At 48.4% G+C, this 18,135-nt stretch overlaps 1 long non-coding RNA gene across 1 annotated transcript; it reads left to right on the forward strand.

Annotated features, from left to right (window-relative positions):
* Positions 1 to 10,467: 10,467 nt before the first annotated feature.
* Positions 10,468 to 11,959, forward strand: LOC119286338. Its single transcript, XR_005140387.1, has 2 exons — positions 10,468 to 10,925; positions 11,501 to 11,959. It is a non-coding gene; the product is annotated as an uncharacterized LOC119286338 (long non-coding RNA).
* Positions 11,960 to 18,135: the final 6,176 nt, after the last annotated feature.

The raw sequence follows: 18,135 nt of genomic DNA on the forward strand, positions 1-18,135 counted from the left end.
ACCGGAGAGGGTTAGGGTTACACCAAGTCGGTTACAATGGTAGGAGATCTTCATATCTATATCGCCAAGCTTGCCTTCCACGCCAAGGAAAGTCCCTTCCGGACACGGGATAGAGTCTTCAATCTTGTATCTTCATAGTCCAGGAGTCCGGCCAAAAGATATAGTCCGGCTGTCCGGACACCCCCTAATCCAGGACTCCCTCAGTTTGGTGCTTTCATTGAGAGTTCCTCTGTGTCGTGGCCATCAAGAAGGATGCCTCGCCCCGTCTTTAAAGATGGCACCATTGCTAAGGGAGCTTTGGTTGTCGGCCAAACCCTCCGGCTAGCTGGTTTTCTTATGACCGCCTGTTCGGCTTCTGCGCCGACGATGACCTCTCGAGCCATCGAAAACAATCTTTATGTCAGCTCGGAACTCGCCGAGCAGTTATATCCAATGGAGCTCTCCTCCATAAACGAGCTCTTGGATTGCTTCGCCGCCCTGGGAGTTGCCATGGATTACGACCAGATTGGGCCTAAACCCGATCTAAGAGAGATTAACTCTCCCCAAGTCACCCATCATGTTGCCGTGATAGAGGGACAGTGCGGCGACCCTTCATCTATCTTAAGGACTCGCTACGTCCGGATTCCCGATCCCTCCAAGCCGGATACCCGTGGAGGGGAGGATATCACTCAAGACCTGAATTTAGAGTCAGGCGACGGGCTGGATTCATTGGACAACATCCAGGAATCCAAATTTTCGAGTTCGGAAATTCCTCGGCCTCTGAGCCTTAGATGGGGTGAGGCTTCGAATTTAATTCCACCCACCCACCCCAACATAAGCGATCTATCCAAAATCAGGCAAGAACCCGATGAAACAGTACATCATTACTGTGCGAGATTCCTCCTGATTAAGAACATGTTAAGGGACTGCCGCGAGGAAGACGCATTCTCAATCTTCTGCAATAATTGCATGGACAAGGGAATACTCAACGCCATAAGTCGCCGTGATATTACACGCTTCGCTGACTTGGCGTCCATTGTACGAAAGTAATGTGCAATGGAAAGCGCCTGGAAAACCGAAATAAAATTTTGGGATAATCCGGCCCTGAATACAAACCCAGTCCAAAATAAAAGGGTGCATCATCACCAGTCACCCGGGTCAAGCATTAAAAAGCAAAACCCTCTACAAGGCATGGAACCGTACTGGAAGGATGGCTTAATGGACCCTATAAAATTCACAGTACAGAGACGCCACACCAACTCACAACCTCAGAGCATGTTGGATACTCTGGCAAATGGCCAAAATTGGTGAAAATCTCCTAATTCCGAAGGCCACAGAAAGCCACCCCAGAGACACCAATACGATATTAACAGTCTTCGAGACTTTGGCATCAAATAATATGCGAAAAAGGACACTCCGCAGCCTTGCCGAAGTCTACCAAGTAGCAACAATAAACCCATGGAGTGACACGGCTATTAACTTTAACGCCAGTGATGAACCTAAATCCCGAACAGCCCGAGCACCAGCCGCATTGGTCCTCAGTCCAATAGTGGACGACTTTCGTCTTACCAAGGTACTCATGGACGGCGGCAGCGGATTGAACCTCATTATGAGGAGACCCTTCAAAAAATGGAAATAGACTAGAACCGCATTGAGCGAAGCAGCACAACCTTTAGAGGAATAATCCCCAGTCGGGAAGCACGCTGTACAGGAAAAATCATACTAGATGTGGTGTTCGGCACGCAGGATAATTACAGGTCCGAAGAGGTCACGTTCCAGGTGGCTCCGTTCAGCAGCGGTTATCACGCTCTGCTAGGGCGCGAAGCGTTTACAATCTTCCAAGCAATACCCCATTATGGGTACATGAAGCTCAAGATGCCCGGGCCTAACGGGATCATCACTCTCGCTAGTGATCCGGACATAGCACTCCGCGCCGAAAACAAGACAGCCGCACTGGCCCTCGAGGCACTATCCGAAGCCCTAGCGGCTGAGGAGCTAACTGCGCTGCGCTCTACGGTGAATAGGGACAATGTGGTACTCGACAAAAGATCCAAGTCCACCTCCTTTAAACCGGTGGACGAAATAGTCAAATTCCAAGTCCATCCAACGGACCCCAATAAAACAGCTTCCATTGGGGCACAGTTAAACCCTGATGTCGACGCCGCATTGGGATAGTTCCTATGAGAGAACTGGGACATTTTCGCCTGGCACCCTTCAGACATGCCAGGAATCCCACGCAGGCTGGCTGAGCACAACTTAAATATCCAAGAAGGATTCAAACCTGTCAAACAGGCTCTTCGGCGTTTTTCCGAACCTAAGAGACAGGCCATGGGAGAGGATCTAGCAAAGCTCTTGGAGGCCGGATTCATCAGAGATATAAAACATCCGGACTGGCTAGCAAACCTGGTGATGGTACCAAAGAAGGACAAATCATGGCGCCTGTGTGTTGATTTTAAAGACCTTAACAAGGCTTGCCCAAAGGATACCTTCCCCCTCCCCCGCATCGATCAAATTATCGACGCTACCGCAGGACACGATTCGTTGTGTTTCCTCGACGCACATTCTGACTACCATCAAATCAAGATGGCAGAACCAGACCAATCCGCAACTGCATTTATGACACCATACGGGCCATTCTGCTTCAACACAATGCCCTTCGGGCTCAAAAACGCCGGCGTAACATATCAGCGCATGATTCAGACATGTCTGGCAAGCCAGATCAGCAAAACAGTGGAGGCATATGTAGATGATGTGGTCGTCAAAACAAGACATGTTGAATCTCTAGTAGACGACTTGAGGCTCACATTCGATAACCTCCGAACATACGACATCAAGCTCAACCCGGAAAAATGCGTTTTCGGCGTTCCTGCCGGAAAACTCTTGGGCTTCATAGTATCCGGTAGAGGAACTGAAGCAAATCCGGCCAAGATCTGAGCCCTGTCGCAACTGGATATCCCAAAGGACCTCAAACAAATACAAAAGTTAACCGGATGCGTGGTGGCTCTAAGCCGCTTTATCTCCCGCTTGGGAGAAAAGGCCCTACCCCTTTACCGCCTCCTTCGGCACACCGAAAACTTCAAATGGACGGATGCAGCCACGGCCAGACTCAACGAAATAAAAGCCATACTGGCAACAAACCCAGTCCTGGCCGCGCCAAACATTGGCGAACCAATGCTATTATACATGGCAGCAACACACCAGGTTGTAAGCGCAGTACTCGTCGTCGAACGAGAAGCGGACGGACACAAATTCCCCCTTCAAAAGCCGGTCTACTACGTGTCCACTGTCCTCACTCCCTGCAAATCACGGTACCCGCATTATCAAAAGATTGCGTACGCGGTATTCATGGCATCCCAGAAGCTACGACACTACTTTCAAGAGTGTTCAATAACAGTAGCCTCGGAAGTACCACTTAACGATATTATAAACAACCGTGACGCAACGGGCCAGATTGCAAAATGGGCCATTGAGCTCCTCCTGTTCGACATAACTTATAAGCCTCGACGATCCATCAAATCGCAAGTCTTGGCCGACTTCGTCGCAGAATGGACAGAGGCCGAACTCCCTAAAGAATACGGCACATATTCAAATTGGATCATGCATTTCGACGGCTCCAAGATGTTGGCCGGACTGGGGGCTGGCGTCGTTTTGACGTCCCCCACAGGAGACACAGTTCAATACGTACTATAGATTATGTACACGGACTCCAACAATGGAGCCGTATATGAGGCCCTTTTACATGGTCTCCGGATGGCAGTATCCATGGGCATCCAACGTCTAGAGGTGCGCGGGGACTCGAACCTTGCAATATCCCAAATAAATGGAGACTTCGATGCCAAGGATCCAAAAATGGCAGCTTACCGCAATGCCGTCCTAAAAATGTCAGCTCGGTTCGAGGGGTTCGAATTTCACCATATAGCCCGGGAGAATAATCAGGCGGCAGATGTCCTGGCACGCATCGGCGCAAAGCGCGATGTAGTCCCCCCCAACATCTTCTTGGAAAGGCTGTTCAAGCCATCCGTAGTATGGGAAGGGGAGCCGAACAATAACAGCCCGGACCCAACCGCACTGCCCGACACCGAACATTCTGACACAATCGGAGGCTCTACCAATGAAATAACACCTCCAGCCCACGTAATAATGGCCGTCATCGCCCCGTGGACAGAACCATTCCTCGCCTACCTTACTAGGCAGGAACTCCCCGAGGACCAAAATGAGGCACGCTGCATAGTGCAGCGATCTAAAGCCTACAGAGTCCACGAGGGAGAGCTTTATAAGAAAAGCACTACCAGAGTCCTTCAAAGGTGCATCTCCGAAGAGGAGGGGCAGAACCTCCTGGCTGAAATTCATGCCGGACTCGGCGATCATCACGCTGCAGCCCGGTCCCTTGTAAGCAAGGCCTTCCGTACAGGCTTTTATTGGCCGACGGCTCGGGCAGACGCTCAGGACTTAGTCCAACGATGCACCGGTTGCCAACTCTTTGCAAACCAAAGCCATAGGCCACCCACCGCCCTCCAAACTATCCCCATTACTTGGCCCTTCGCGGTCTGGGGGCTTGACATGGTTGGACCCCTTAAAGGCGGAACCCACAAGCAAAAATACTTACTGGTTATGGTGGATAAGTTCACCAAATGGATAGAAGCCAAGCCTGTTAAGACGGCCGAATCCGGACCAGTGATAGACTTTATATCCGGGGTTGTACACCGTTACGGCGTCCCCCACAGCATCATCACTGATAACGGCACAAACTTCATGGCCGACGAGGTAAAACTCTGGTGTAAAAACATGGGCATCAAGCTCGATTATGCCTCCGTCTATCACCCACAAACTAACGGCCAGGTCGAACATGCAAATGGTCTTATCATGAGTGGCATCAAACCCAGATTAGTGCGGTCCCTCAAGGAATCTAACACGCACTGGGTAGAGGAGCTCGACTCCGTACTCTGGGGGCTACGGACCACGCCGAATCGCACCACCGGATACTCACCATTCTTTATGGTGTACGGCGCAGAGGCAGTTTTTCCTTGCGACATAATTCATGACTCACCTCGAGTGCGCATGTATGAAGAAAGAGAAGCCGAACTCAATCGGCAGGACAGCTTGGACGCATTGGAGGAGGAGCGTGACGTGGCAAAAGCCCGTTCCGCATTCTATCAACAGCAGGCTCGAAGATACCAAAGCAGAGAAGTACGGGCCAAAAATTACAATGTTGGCGAATTAGTTCTACGACTACCAGACAAGAAAAAGGACAAACTCAAGCCCAAGTGGGAGGGTCCCTTCATAATTGACCAAGTCCTGACTGGTGGAGCGTACCGCCTGCGGGATGCATCGGATAACCGAGTCGAGCCAAACCCATGGAACGCAGCACATCTCCGAAGATTCTATGCCTAGCACCGGACTCTGTGTTCGTTCCCTTCCTCTGTCCATTTTTTATATATTTTCTGTCTTACATTTCTCTTCCTCTCCCTCTCTCTCTCTCTCTCTCTCTCTCTCTCTCTCTCTCTCTCTCTCTCTCTCTTTTATAGCCTCTAAAGGCTCATAAAGTGACGCGCTATCCGCGCTCATTAAACCTGGGGGCTTCTTTAAACAGAAGCTTATTCATACGGGCTTCATGCCCAACACATGTGTCACACTTCCGCATGTACCTTTTATTCACCATTATATGCATCGATATGACTTAAGTTTTGGCCAAGCTGGGTTGCCTGGCTCCTGTGCTTACCCCTACGTTCCCGATTGTTCAGCTAGGTGGTAAAGGGAGCACCTCTACGATTGTTACTGTCGGGTCAGTCGGACGTCTACCTCAGACTGGGTGAAGCCGAAAGCTAGCGTTCTTAAGGGAATATTCGGTCGGTGAACTAAAGATGATCTTTTTTTATTTTTATCTATACGCCCCCAGATGTTTTTCTTGCGTTTCTTTTCGCAGCATGGACATGCACCTTAGGGCATGCCTCCTAGGGAAAGGAACCCCTAACGGAACTATTCTACCTGGAAGATGTTTCTTACTAACCATGTAATATAGCATAACTAGTCGGGCACTTGTCTTTTCAAGCCCTAATGACCCCTACGCCTGGTCTCCATGCATTCCCCGGTTTTTATATAACCGCATGGGAATTCGGACACACTACGGACCGTCAGGTCCCGAGGCTGAAGCGAAAAGGTCAGCCACGACAAATGATCTACAATCCGGCTAGAAGGCATTATAAATATCAATTAAATTACATAGTCATTTTGACTGGTCGTATTCCTCTTCAATACCATCTAACAGGCTGTCTAATTTACAGTCCTGCTGGGAATACTTTGCGGCCAACTCTACTTGGCCGTATACTAAGCTTACAGGGATCTCCTTCCCATCGGGCCCTACAGGACCGACCTCGGCCATGTGGTTGGGGTCAGCCTTTGCGTACCGCGTCTTCACCATGGCCCAGGCCTCCCTAGCGCCTTGACGGCAGGCCGATATCTTCCACAATCGGAAGCGCCGCCGTGCTCCCTTTAGCTTCTCCGCAAGCTCTCCAAGACCTTCGGGCATGGAGACGGATGGCCACAGGGCCTGGGCGACGCCTTGCATCACCTGTCGAACTCGATCGAGCAGTTGCGAGAGCTCGGGAAGAAGGTCACCCGCAGAACCGAGCATCTCCTCTGCAGGACGACCTGTTAGCACACCTACACACATTGCTCTGTTAGTCGACTTCCCCGCCGAACTTTCTTTCAAAGGTTCGTTCAAGAACTTACTAAATATGCCGCGCCGAAGCCGCTGATTCTCCTTCACGGAGTCTGACAGCTGGGCACGAACATCTTTCAGCTCGACGCCCAGCTTGGTGTTGGCATCTTGGAGATCATTCTTCTCCCGCCTCACCTTTGTCAGCACCTTCTCACCAGCCTTTAGCTAGCGTAGGAGGTGTTGCCTTTCCGGATTCAATCCGGCGCCATCTGCAACTTCATTTGTCATATTCACATCAAAGCCGTGCTTCGCAAAATACTTATCTTTCAAAGTGTATATTACCAGAGGGGGTCTCCTTGGGCTCCCCTGCCGCGGCTAGTGCGGCCTCAAGTTGGGCTTTGCACTCTTCTAGCTCCTTGGACAGTAGGGAATTCTTTTCTGTAAGAACCTGCATCACAAATGATCCTTAAATCAGTTATTCTAACTGTTTCAAGTCTCGGGGGCTACTGGTATATACATATAATTACCAGATTTTTCTTACCCGTATGTCTTTTACATACTGCTCCGTGGCTCTGGCTAGACCATTTTGAGCGGCACGGAGATACGCATCTCCCGAGTTGAAGGCATCTAACACCCCTTGGGAGAAACAAGCGTCACGAAGAATTGTCCAGTGACGCCTGTGGTTCATGACACTCTCCACCTCAGAGTTGGTGGCAGACAACCCGTCCACATCCTCCGTCGGAGGAGCGTCTGGCGCGCGCCTTGCGTTCGCATCCGCCTCCTGACCAGGCTTTGGAGCCTGGCTGGTGGAGGCGCGATTGACAGCCTCTCCGGATGTAGTCCGGCGAGGTCTCTTTGTCCTGAAAAGAGCACGAGTGTCAATATGCCTCGAAGGTATAACACCTGGGATAAGGGGGCGCGCCATACCTTTGCGCTGATGCCTCGGTCCGGACTGCACTTCTTTTCTGCCCGCGGGGCCCTATGGCCCCTCGTTGGCTTGTCGCCGCAGGTTCGGCCTTCCACCTTAAATACCTCCCCTGCAAAGTTCGGTTGCAATCAGGAAACTGAACATGAGTGGGCGGACACCTATTCGGGGTACTTGGACTTTGATCTCAGGTACCTGGGGGGTCAGGATTAGCCCTGGGTAATCGGCCGTAATGGCCACCAAGGCGTTGTCCTTACTCAATTGATGGAACACTCCATCAATCAGCTCCACAGATATGTCCGAATCCTCTTGGGAGGTCGGGTCGAGGGACCGTCCTGGGTCCTCGGGTTGTGGAGGAGGGCTGCTTATTTCCTTAACAGCCCGGCGCAGTTCCTGCATTGAAGTCGTCAGACTAAATATTTAACAATGGGAATACAAAATGGATGGACAAGTAAATACGGCCGCTTACCCAGCTTGGGGGATTGTGCATGGAGAATCCACCCTGAGGGTTGACGCGGAGAAATTTCTCCTCTCCTCCCTAATACAAAGTGGACAAGATCTTTAGTAGAGCGGCAGCCGAGTCCGGCCCCTTACGGCCGTAGCGGGTGGCGTCGTCCTCCCCGTTGAAGTCCCACATGGGGTGGCTTCTATACTGAAGCGGCTGCAACCCCCGCATAATGCATTCGGCCATAACCCCGATCATGGTTAGTCCGAAATGGGTTAACAATCTTATTCGGCCCATCAGGTAAAGGATGTCCCTTTCACCTCCCCTCTGAGGGCTCCGTGGGCGCCAGCTTAGGCGCTTCTTTAAGGGAGCACTGTTGAATTCATTCCGAGGGCCAGTCTTCAGACGCCTTCTTTGGGGTTCCGGACAGATATCCGGTCCTGGCGATGCGCCACACTTCGGCTCCGCCCACTTGATACATTGACCCCTTCTTGGAATGGGACACGAGGCAAAATAGCTCCTTCCACAGTCCAAAATGAGCTTCAACACCCAAGAACAGCTCGCAGAGGGCTACAAAGCCCGCGATATGCAATACTAAGGTAGGCGTGAGATGATGTAGCTGGAGGCCGTAGAACTCCAGCAGCCCCCGGAGAAATGGATGGATTGGAAATCCGAGCCTCCTTATTAAGTAAGGGATGAGGCACACCCGCTCTCCTTTGGAGGGATTAGGGGCATTCTCCGCTTGCTCTCCGCCGTTGTAGACGGCAGGAACGGCTCGAACCGGGACCATATAGGCCGGGGGGAGAAATCCCTTGGTCTGGAGCGTCACTAGCTCGCTATGCGGGATGGAACATCTCTCCCAATATCCAGGCTTAGGGATGGAAGGGCGAGGGGAGGAGTTGCGACGGCTGGCCATGGTGGAATGGACCTTTGTCGGATGCGCTCTGATGAACACTCGCGGAGGGGAGAAGGTGTGGATTGGATCTAAATCCTCGTCCACTTAAATAGGGCATCTCATTTACGCGGCTATGGGTGTGAATGTAAAAACACTCAGACTTTTCATATTCGTTTGGCACGTGGGAAACGGCCATTATTGGGCGTAGAAGCCAAGGAGCGCAAACATCTACAAGAAACCAGACTTTATTCAACAGGTACACGGAATTTGGAGGAGAACCCGCCTTGCAATGCCGAAGACAATCTGCGCGCCGGACTCATCGTCATTGAAGCCTGGTTCGGGGGCTACTGAGGGAGTCCTGGATTAGGGGGTGTCCGGACAGCCGGACTATATCTTTTGGCCGGACTCCTGGACTATGAAGATACAAGATTGACGATTCTGTCCCGTGTCCGGAAGGGACTTTCCTTGGCGTGGAAGGCAAGCTTGGCGATACGGATGTGAAGATCTCCTACCATTGTAACCGACTTGGTGTAACCCTAACCCTCTCCGATGTCTATATAAACCGGAAGGTTTTGGTCCGTAGGACAACGTACACATCAACAATCATACCATAAGCTAGCTTCTAGGGTTTAGCCTCCTCGATCTCGTGGTAGATCTACTCTTGTACTACCCATATCATCAATATTAATCAAGCAGGACGTAGGGTTTTACCTCCATCGAGAGGGCCCGAACCTGGGTAAAACTTCATGTCCCTTGCCTCCTGTTACCATCCGGCATAGACGCACAGTTCAGGACCCCCTACCCGAGATCCGCCGGTTTTGACACCGACAGCCACCTTCTCACCCATGCAGAGGCAGTTACTTGGCAAGGGTAGTCGGTTCAGCCCGTCCCATTCCAGGTCTATGGTCAGTACGGTTTGCGCCGCTTTTGAAGTAAGCGCCAGTTGGTTATGTCCTAATGTGATACCCTATGTATAGGAGCCCGCCATCCAAGCCGACCCTACCTGGGTGGCTTTCACCAACATGAGCTCCCCTACCCACCAAATATTTATTTATCTAGTAACCCTGCCCGGGTCACAACTACTTAATATAGATATTTCACCTGGTCTGGTCCAACTGCCAAATCAGTGGATCAGCTTGATCCAAATTTCATTTTGTTTACGGAAAATATTTACTTTTAATTCTTATGCAAAATTTTGGAAATGACCCATAGCCCGGAAAACATTTATCAAGACATGGTCAAGGAGACGACGACTTGCTGGGTAGCGCTCCGACCAACTCAGAACCACCAGAAGTGGGTCCTATGGGTCCGAGATCGACTCCTGATAATTATTTCACAAAGAAGTTTATATTTTCCCTAATCAAGATCCAAGCATCAAGCAACACTTCCATACAGTGCAATCCATTTTAATTAAAGAGGTAATGATACGTGCTAGTGTGTAATTAGAAGCAAAATGCATACAGCACATCAACAAGTAGTACGCACGTGCACATCAGAAAGAGCAAGAAAGCAAGCTCAAAAGGAAAAATGTGTTTAGCTGGTTGAACCCAACCTCGGCAGAAATATCATTTTTTTATCCAACTAGTCATCTTCCCCAGCTCTCTTCCTCTCTCTCACTGTCACTGGTATGCTCAGCCGAACAGAACCAACTCATCTCTCTCTCCCTAACTACAGAGCAGGCCGCCGCCGGCTCGATCTGCCACTTCCGGCAATCTCCGGCGACACCGCGGACACCCACGAAATCCCCTCGACTCCCTCTACCATATTACCCCAATTATTTGATCTGCCACCGCCAAAATCGCCGCCACCACTCAATCCTAGCGCCGCCTGATCTAGGTCCGGTGGGCTTGCCACCGGCTGCAGCGGCAACGACGTCTCCATGCCTACATCCTCCCCCAGCGCAGCCACACGCACGAGGCATGCAGCCACGGGCGTCGGGCGCGTGCGGCTTCACCGGCGCTGCTCGGTCGCCATGGCTCTGTTGCTAACGGTGTGGACTAGCCACATCCTACTGCTACTACTGGTAAGTGCTAATCCTGATTCCTTCTCCACGAAGTGCTCCAAATTTCACAACAAGTGCCTGCTATATGTGAACGTGGGTGTGCATATGTTGTTCATTTTATCCCAGGCCCTACTATTCCCCACTCAGCCATATTGCCTTCTTTCTCTTTGTTTATCTCAAGGCCAAGAAATTAATTAAGATTTAATCTATGGTGTGGTCATGGTATTGCTACTGATTAGAACTAAATATTGTTCCTAACTAGTGCTACTCATCCTTGAACATCATATAGAAGTAAACAGTGGCAGTGAAACTCCAAAAATAATTACTTGTGAGTAGATTATAAACATCAGTCTCTCAGTGTTTGCTACAGATTGGCAGGGATTAATAATTAGGACAAGGTAGTATACACAGGAAGGTTGATCCTTTGGATACATACATGTCTTAGCAAGTTACTAGTACCTAGGATTTGATTCTTGGCATGTTATATCTAGTACAAGCCACGGATGTCATTCACAGAAATTTTACAAGCTTTTGCAGTTGATCTAATTAGTTTGACTAACTTGGGTGTTTACGCAAACATTTTGTTCTTTTTACAGTAAGGTAAAGAGATCAAAGTGAATAGATGCTCATGGACTGATTCAAACCGAGGTGGAGATAGATAAGAAATCAAGCAAGAAAGGATAACACAACAAGGTACTTGATTAGTACCTGGTGGCGCATGTAACCCAAAGATCTTCACCGCAGTGAAGGACAGCAGTGTGGCAGAAGGTGAAAAGACAAGTGGTGGGGGTACTCCAGCGTATGTGTGTGTGAGGTAGAATGGTCCAGTGAAAGGGATGGCTCCTATTTATAGTGGGGTGAATAGCTATGTCGGTTTGAAGACACATTACATTTGGCATGCATGCGTGGTTAGTCTTGCATGCATGCCTCCACTTGTGTCTCTTGTGGGTTGTACTATGGACATGTGTAATTTGCTTGGCTGGCCATTAGTTGGCATTTACTTTATGTGAAAGAAATGAGACAAGGGTTTATAAAATATATGGAGGTTTGGAGAAGAATTTGTTTTGCATGACTAAATGCTATTTGCTCTAATAATAAATGTAGTTGTTTCTATTATTTTAATTAATGTTTTGGCAACGCCGTTGAAATTATTTTTATCTAATTTATTTATTATATTATTTTTTACGGTTTTTACAATACCGATGATCGAATCTCGGGCAAGTAACATACTGATGACAAAAGGGAACAACGTATGTTGTTATGCGGTTTGACCGATAAAGATCTTCGTAGAATATGTAGGAACCAATTTGAGCATCCAGGTTCCGCTCTTGGTTATTGACCGGAGATGAGTCTCGGTCATGTCTACATAATTCTCGAACCCATAGGGTCCGCACACTTAATGTTCGGTGACGATCGGTATTATGAGTTTATGTATTTTGATGTACCGAAGGTAGTTCGGAGTCCCGGATTTGATCATGGACATGACGAGGAGTCTCGAAATGGTCGAGACATAAAGAACGATATATTGGAAGCCTATGTTTGGACATCAGAATGGTTCTGGATGAGTTCGGGCGTTTACCGGAGTACCGAGAGGTTACCGGAACCCCTCGGGGAGTATATGGGCCTTATTGGGCCTTAGTGGAATAGAGGAGAGGAAGGCCAAGGTGGAGGGCGCGCCCCCTATCCCAATCCGAATTGGGTGTGGGCCCCACTCCCTTCCTTCTCTCTCCCCCTTCGTTCTCTCCTATTCCTACTAGGGAAAGGGGGGAATCCTACTCCCGGTGGGAGTAGGACTCCCCCTAGGGCGCGCCATAGAGAGGGTCGGCCCTCCCCTCCTCCACTCCTTTATATACGGGGGAGAGGGGCTCCCCATAGACACACAAGTTGACAATTGTCTTAGCCATGTTCGGTGCCCCCCTGCACAGATTTCCACCTCGGTCATATCGTAGCAGTGCTTAGGCGAAGCCCTGTTCTGGTAGCTTCATCATCACCATCATCACGCCGTCGTGCTGATGAAACTCTCCCTCGACACTCAGCTGGATCTAGAGTTCGTGGGACGTCACCAAGATGAATGTGTGCAGATCACGGAGGTGTCGTACCTTCGGTGCTAGGATCTGTCAGATCGTGAAGACGTTCGACTACATCAACCGCGTTGTCATAACGCTTCCGCTTACGGTCTGCGAGGGTACGTGGACAATACTCTTCCCCTCTCGTTGCTATGCATCACCTAGATAGATCTTGCGTGTGCGTAGGATTTTTTTTGAAATTACTGCATTCCCCAACAGTGGCATCTGAGCCAGGTCTATGCGTAGATGTTATATGCACGAGTAGAACACAAAGGAGTTGTGGGCGTGGGTATATACATATTGCTTGCCATCACTAGTTGATTCTTGATTCAGCGGTATTGTTGGATAAAGCGGCTCAGACCGACATTACGCGTACGCTTATGCGAGACTGGTTCTACCGACATGCTTCGGACACAGTGGCTAGTGGGTGTTTGTTTCTCAAACTTTAGTTGAATTGGATTCAATGAACATGGTTCTTTTTGAAGATCAAAAAGCAATCACCGTACCACGTTGTGGTTTTCATGCGTAGGTAAGAACGGTTCTTGCTAGAAGCTCGTAGCAGCCATGTAAAACTTGCAACTACAAAGTAGAGGACGTCTAACTTGTTTTTGCAGGGCATGTTGTGATGTGATATGGTCAAGACGTGATGAGATATAAATTATTGTATGAGATGATCATGTTTTGTTAAAGTTATCGACAACTGTTAGGAGCCTTATGGTTGTCTCTTTATTGCATAAGATGTAAGTGCCATACAATTGCTTTACTTTATCGCTATGCGATAGCAATAGTTGGCAAGACGACCATGTGACGACACGTTGATAGAGATCGAGATCATGGAGATCATGGTGTCATGCCGGTGACGATGGAGATCATGACGGTACTTTGGAGATGGAGATCAAAGGCACAAGATGATGATGGCCATATCATGTCACATATTTTGATTGCATGTGATGTTTATCTTTTATGCATCTTATTTTGCTTAGTTTGGCGGTAGCATTATAAGATGATCTCTCACTAATTTCAAGGTACAAGTGTTCTCCCTGAGTATGCACCGTTGCGACAGTTCGTCATGCCGAGACACCACGTGATGATCGGGTGTGATAAGCTCTATGTTCACATACAACGGGTGCAAGCCAGTTTCGCACATGCAGAATACTCAGGTTAAACTTGACGAGCCTAGCATATGCAGATATGGCCTCGGGACACTAAGACCGAAAGGTCGAGCGTGAATCATATAATAGATATGATCAACATAGTGATGTTCACCATTGAAAACTACTCCATCTCATGTGATGATCGGACATGGTTTAGTTTATATGGATCATGTGATCACTTAGATGATTAGAGGGATGTCTATCTAAGTGGGAGTTCTTAAGTAATATGATTAATTGAACTTAAATTTATCATGAACTTAGTCCTGATAGTATTTGCATATCTATGTTGTAGATCAATTGCTCGCGTATAGCTTCCCTGTTTTATTTATGATATGTTCCTAGAGAAAACTATGTTGAAAAATGTTAGTAGCGATGATGCGGACTAGCTCTGTGATCTGAGGATTATCCTCATTGCTGCACAGAAGAATTATGTCCTTGATGCACTGCTAGGTGACGGACCTATTACAGGAGCAGATGCAGACATTATGAATGTTTGGCAAGCTCGGTATGATGACTACTTGATAGTTTAGTGCGCTATGCTTTACGGCTTAGAACCAGGAATTCAAAAACGTTTTGAACGCCACAAAGCATATAAGATGTTCCAAGAGCTGAAATTGGTATTTCAGACTCATACCCGAGTCGAGAGGTATGAGACCTCTAATAGGTACTTTGCCTACAAGATGGAGGAGAATAGCTCAACCAGTGAGCATGTGCTCAAAATGTCTGAGTACTACAATCGCTTGAATCAAGTGGGAGTTAATCTTCCAGATAATATAGTGACTGACAAGGTTCTCTAGTCACTATTGCCAAGTAACTGGAACTTTGTGATGAACTATAATATGTAAGGGATGACGAAAACGATTCCCGAGCTCTTTGCGATGCTCAAATCAGTGAAGGTAGAAATCAAGAAAAGCATCAAGTGTTGATGGTTGACAAGACCACTAGTTTCAAGTAAAAGGGCAAGGGAAAGAAAGGTAACTTCAAGAAGAATGGCAAGAAAGCTGCCACACCCATGAAGAAGCCCAAAGCTAGACCGGAGCCTGAAACTGAGTGCTTCTATTGCAAAAGAAATGGTCACTGGAAGTGGAACTGCCCTAGATACTTGGCGGATAGGAAGGATGGCAAAGTGAACAAGGTATATTTGATATACATGTTATTGATGTGTACTTTACTAGTGTTTATAGCAACCCCTCAGTATTTGGTACTGGTTCAGTTGCTAAGCGCAGTAACTCGAAATGGGAGTTGCAAAATAAACAAAGACTAGTTAAGGGCGAGGTGATAATGTGAGTTGGAAGTGATTCCAAGGTTGATAAGATCACCATCGCACACTCCCTTTACCTTTGGGATTAGTGTTGAACCTAAAATAAATGTTATTTTGTGTTTGTGTTGATCATAAATATGATTGGATCATGTTTATTGCAATACAGTTATTCATTTAAGTCAAAGAATAATTGTTGCTCTATTTACATGAATAAAACCTTCTATGATCATACACCCAAGGTGAATGGTTTACTGAATCTCGATCGTAGTGATAACATATTCATAATATTGATGCGAAAAGATGCAAAGTTGATAATGGTAGTGCAACATATTTGTGGCACTGGCGTTTAGGTCATATTGGTGTAAAGCGCATGAAGAAACTCCATGTTGATGGGCTTTTGGAATCACTTGATTATGAATCACTAGATGCTTGCGAACCATGCCTCATGGGCAAGATGACTAAGACTCCGTTCTCCGGAACAATGGAGCGAGCCGCTGACTTATTGGAAATAATACATACCGATGTATGCGGTCCGATGAGTGTTGAGGCTCGCGGCGGGTATCATTATTTTCTGACCTTCACAGATGATTTGAGCAGATGGGTATATCTATTTGATGAAACATAAGTCTGAAACATTTGAAAAGTTCAAAGAATTTCAGAGTGAAGTGGAAAATCATCGTAACAAGAAAATGAATTTTCTACGATCTGATCGTCGAGGTGAATATTTGAGTTATGAGTTTGGTCTTCATTTGAAACAATGAGGAATAGTTTCGCAACTCACGCCACCTGGAACACCACAGCGTAATGGTGTATCCGAACATCATAACCGTACTTTATAAGATATGGTGCGATCAATGATGTCCCTTACCGATTTATCAATATCGTTCTGGGATTATGCATTAGAGACAGTTGCATTCACGTTAAATAGGGCACCATCTAAATCCGTTGAGACGACGACATTTGAATTGTGGTTTAGAAAGAAACCTAAGCCGTCGTTTCCTAAAGTTTGGGGCTATGATGCTTATGTGGAAAAGTTTTAACCTGATAAGCTTGAACCCAAATCGGAGAAATGCGTCTTCATAGGATACCCAAAGGAAACTGTTGGGTACACCTTCTATCACAGATCCGAAGGCAAGATATTTGTTGCAAAGAATGGATCCTTTCTAGAGAAGAAGTTTCTCTCGAAAGAAGAGTAGCTCCGTGCAGAGCATTGTAGACATATAATTTTTTGCAAAATACATACGGCTCTGAATGTGGCAGACCCGTTGACTAAATTTCTCTCACAAGCAAAACATGATCACTCTTTGGGTGTCAATCACATAGCGATGTGAACTAGATTATTGACTCTAGTGAACCCTTTGGGTATTGGTCACATGGAGATGTGAACTAATCATGTCGGTGGGAAACGATACCTATGGGATCACAAGGATCCCTACTGTGGTTGCGGGGCGCGGGGTTGAGAGAAGAGCGGGTCTAACAGAGAGCACGTGGTTCATTTATCCAGGTCCTGGCCGCGAGGATGCGTAAAACCCTAGTCCTGCTTTGGTGGATGTATTCTGAGTTCTTGAACTAGCTACGGGGTGTAACGAGCTCCAAAAAGCCGAATCCCTCTCCTCGTCACCTTAGGCCTCCTTTTATGAAAAAGGGGTTGTCACAGTGGCACACAGGAGGTGGAAAGGCAACAGTGTTGTGAGGTTATCCTAGTATTACAGGACAAAGTGCATTAAATGCGAGGTTTAGGTGTCCCTCCACTTTATCGGGGCGGGGGCGAGGCTTGTCCCGTCCGTCGCTCCTCCTCCAAGCTTCGACACGCGCCGTGGCCAGCGATGCATGCGGTGCCATGTAGGTAGGCAGGCAGCTGAGGTGGCGCGGTGGTGGAGCCTCCACGAAGGGCTGCATGTCACCACGCAGGTGCCTGCCCAGCTGGTTGGGTTGGCAGCTGCATGCGAACAGCGGCGGAGACTTTGGCTGGTGCGGGCCTGACGGTGGCCCTGCTGGTGCGCTTGGCGGGGGCCTTTGTAACACCCCGGATGTAATTTACTTTATATGTATCCCAACTCTTGTCGTTTCCGGCACTGAGTTATTTTATTTATCCGTTGTCGGGTTTTTGTCTCCGTGTGTTGTTGTCTTTGTCATGCATATCATATCATGTCATCATGTGCATTGCATTTGCATACGTGTGCGTCTCATGCATTCGAGCATTTTCCCCGTTGTCCGTTTTGCATTCTGGCGCTCCTATGCCCTCCGGTGGTCCTTTCTACCTCTTTTCATGTGTGGGTGTTAAACGTTTTTGGACTGGACCGAGACTTGTCATGCGGCCTTGGTTTACTACCGGTAGACCGTCTGTCAAGTTTCGTGCCATTTGGACTTCGTTTGATACTCCAACGGTTAACCGAGGGACCGAAAAGGCCTCGTGTGTGTTGCAGCCCAACACCTCTCCAAATTGGCCCAAAACCCACCTAAACCTCTCTCATCATCTAGAGCGTTTGATCACGATCGCGTGGCCGAAAACCGCACTCCATTTGGAGCTTCCTAGCTCCCTCTACCTCTATAAATAGACCCCTCCACGAAAATCCCGGATCCCCTCCTTCCAAACCCTACAAATCTGCTCCTGTTGCCACCGGACGTGTCCGAATTGGGCCGGACACGTCCGCCCGCCGCCGCCGAACAACGAGGACGCGCCACCTGTCCGGGCGGGCGCCCACATCGCCGCCGACCGCGCGGGCCCGCCGAAGCCCACGTTCGGCCCA

This window comes from Triticum dicoccoides, chromosome 4A (genome assembly GCF_002162155.2).
Source record: "Triticum dicoccoides isolate Atlit2015 ecotype Zavitan chromosome 4A, WEW_v2.0, whole genome shotgun sequence".
Lineage (NCBI taxonomy): Eukaryota > Viridiplantae > Streptophyta > Magnoliopsida > Poales > Poaceae > Triticum > Triticum dicoccoides.